Here is a 3,238-nt window from a genome sequence, read left to right on the forward strand (position 1 = left end):
CAAGTGGGAGGTTTTCTAGATATGTTTGTGTTTTATTTCTAGCTTAATTACATTGAAGTCAGAAAACATATTCTGTATGATTTAGCTAATGAAATCTGTTGAAATTTTACTTGTGACCCTATATATGTATCATAATACATATTATAATACATACACTTTAATACAGTTATTTAATAAAATCTGTATTAATTGGTATAATATAATGAATGATGATACTACATTTTTGGTAAATGTTTTATAAATGTGTTTTTTGGATACCTCGTGTATGTTTATTTCTATTTCATACCTTCTTTTCACAAAAGGCCATGTCTTTTGTGGTTCTTACTCAGGTCTTCAGATGGTTTCTTATCGTTCTTGTCCATGATATGCCCCAAGTTTCATTGCTACTTCCCCAGGAGGGTGCAAAAATGCAACTCAGTTACATAGCTTCTTCCGCAGGATTGACAAATGCTGTCAGGGAAAGTTAGCCTCGTTGATTTTGCCTAAACTCTTGGCGGTTTTCAAGAAGATTCTAAACATTTCGTCTAGCATATTTAGTCGTCACCAGTGGATGGCTGATCTGAATTACCTATGGCATCATTACAAGAAGTAGAAGTTTCAAATGAATGCAATTGTTTTACAGACTGTGCCTGAGATTGTTTAATCCATAGTAAAAAATAATTGTGAATTTAAAGTCAGATCCTTCTATACTAGCTATATTTTAGCCATCATTTAGGTTGATAAAAGTGTATGTTCATGAAAAATAAGGTTTTAAAATATTACATGGGTGCCTGAGTGGCTCAGTCAGTTAAGTGGCCAACTCTTGATTTCAGCTCAAGTCATGATCTCAGGGTCCTGGGATCAAGCTCCACGTCGGCTCCATGCTCAGCACGAAATCTGCTTCAGGACTCTTTCTCTTCCTCTGCCCCTCCTGCTCCCCCCAACATAAATAAATAAATCTTTAAAAAATATTACAAGAAAATATAGATATTCAAATAAGAAAGATAGATATTACTTAGCAATAGAATGGATTAGGATAGGAGACACTTTTAAAGATCACCCCATTCCCTTTAGCTGTCAACCTCCTATCCCTCCATTACCCCCACTCCTACATAACTATTAATTTACTTTTGTCTCTGTAGATTTTCCTATTCTGGATATTTCATATAAATGGAATCACATGACATGTGGTCTTTGTGACTGGCTTCTTTCACTTAACATCTTTCAGGGTGCATGCATATGTATCAGTACTTTTTAAAAATTCTTTTTTAATTTTAATTTTATTATTTTTTTTCATCATGACAAGTATACTCTTTAATCCTCATTACTTACTTCACCCATCCTCCCACCCCTTCTGCCTGGTAACCCTCAGCTTGTTCTCCAGAGTTAAGAGTCTGTTTCTTGGCTTCTCTTTTTTTCCCTTTCCTCATTTGTTTCTTACGTTCATACATATGAGTGAGATAATAGAGTATTTTCTTTCTCTGACTTATTTTTCTTAGCATTATACTCTCTATCTCCACCTATGTTGTTGCAAATAAACAATTTCATTCTTTTTTATGGCCAAATAATATTCCATCACACGCACACACACTCCACACCTTCTTTATCCATTCACCTACTGATGGACAGTTGGGCTGCTTCCATAGTTTGGCTATTGTAAATAATGCTGCAATAAACATAGGGCTGCATGTATCCTTTTGAATTAGTATTTTTTATTTTTTGGATAAATACCCAGTAGTGTGATTACTGGATCACATGGTATTTCTATTTTTAACTTTTGAGGAACCTCATTCCTGTCGTCCATGGTGGCTGCACCAGTTTGTTATCCCATCAGCTGTGCATGAAGTTTCCTTTTTCTCTACATCCTCGCTAACACTTGTTTCTTGTGTTTTTGATTTTAGCCATTCTAACAGGCAGAAGGTGATATCTCATTGTAGTTTTGATTTGCATTTCCCTGATGATGAGTGATGTTGAGCATCTTTTATGTGTCTGTTGGCCATCTGTATGTCTTTTTTGGAGAGATGGCTGTTCATGTCTTCTGCCCCTTTTTTAATTGGGTTGTTTATATTTTGGGTATTGAGTTGTACTGGTTCTTTATATATTTTGGATACTAACCCTTTATTGGATAAGTCATTTGCAAATATCTTCTCCCACTTAGTAGATTAGCTTTTAGTTTTGTTGATTGTTTCCTTTCCTGTGCAGATACTTTTTATTTTGATATAGTGTCAATAGTTTATTTTTGCCTTTGTTTCTCTAGAAAAATGTTGCCATGGCCAATGTCAGAGAAATGACTGCCTGTGCTCTCTTCAAGGATTTTTATGGTTTCAAGTCTCACATTTAGGTCTTTAATCCATTTGGAGTTTATTTTTGTGTATGGTAAAAGAAAGTGGTCCAGTTTTATTTGCATGTAGCTGTTCAGTTTTCCCAGCACCATCTGTTGAAGAGACTGTCTTTTTACCATTGTATATTCATTCCTCCTTTGTTGAAGATTAATTGACCATATAATTGTGGATTTATTTCTGGATTTTTAATTCTATGCCATTGATCTATGTATCTATTCTTATGCCAATACCATACTGTTTTAATTACTACCACTTTGTAATATAACTTGAAGTCCGAAGTTGTGATACCTCCAGTTTTGCTTTTTTTTTTTTTTCTTCCCAGATTGCTTTGGCTATTTGAGGTCTTTTTGGGTTCCATACAAATTTTAGGATTGTTTGTTCTAGTTCTGTGAAAAATGTTGATATCTTGCTAGGGATTGCATTAAATATGTAGATTGCTTTGGGTAGTAGAGACATTTTAACAATATTTGTTCTTCCAACTCATGAGCATGAAGTATTTTCCATTTCTTTTTGTTGTTTTGAATTTTTTTCCTTAGTGTTTTATAGTTTCCAGAGTATAGGTCTTCCACTCTTTTGTTAAGTTTATTCCTAGATATTTTATTGTTTTTGGTGCAATTGCAAATGAGATTATTTTCTTAATTTCACTTTCTGCTCCTTCATTTTTAGTGTATAGGAATGCCACAGATGTCTGTACATTGATTTTGTATCCTGCAACTTTAGGCTAGGACTTTCAGTACTATGTTGAATAAAAATCGTAAGAGAGGACACCCTTGTCTTGTTCCTGAACTTAGAGGAACAGTTCTCAGTTTTTCATCTTCAAGTATGGTGTTGACTGTGGGTTTTCATAGAAGATCTTTATTATGTTGAGGTTTGTTCTCTTTAGACCTACTTTACAGAGGGTTTTTATCATGAATGGA

The sequence above is a fragment of the Ursus maritimus genome, unplaced genomic scaffold, assembly GCF_017311325.1.
Source record: "Ursus maritimus isolate PB19 unplaced genomic scaffold, ASM1731132v1 scaffold_18, whole genome shotgun sequence".
NCBI lineage: Eukaryota > Metazoa > Chordata > Mammalia > Carnivora > Ursidae > Ursus > Ursus maritimus.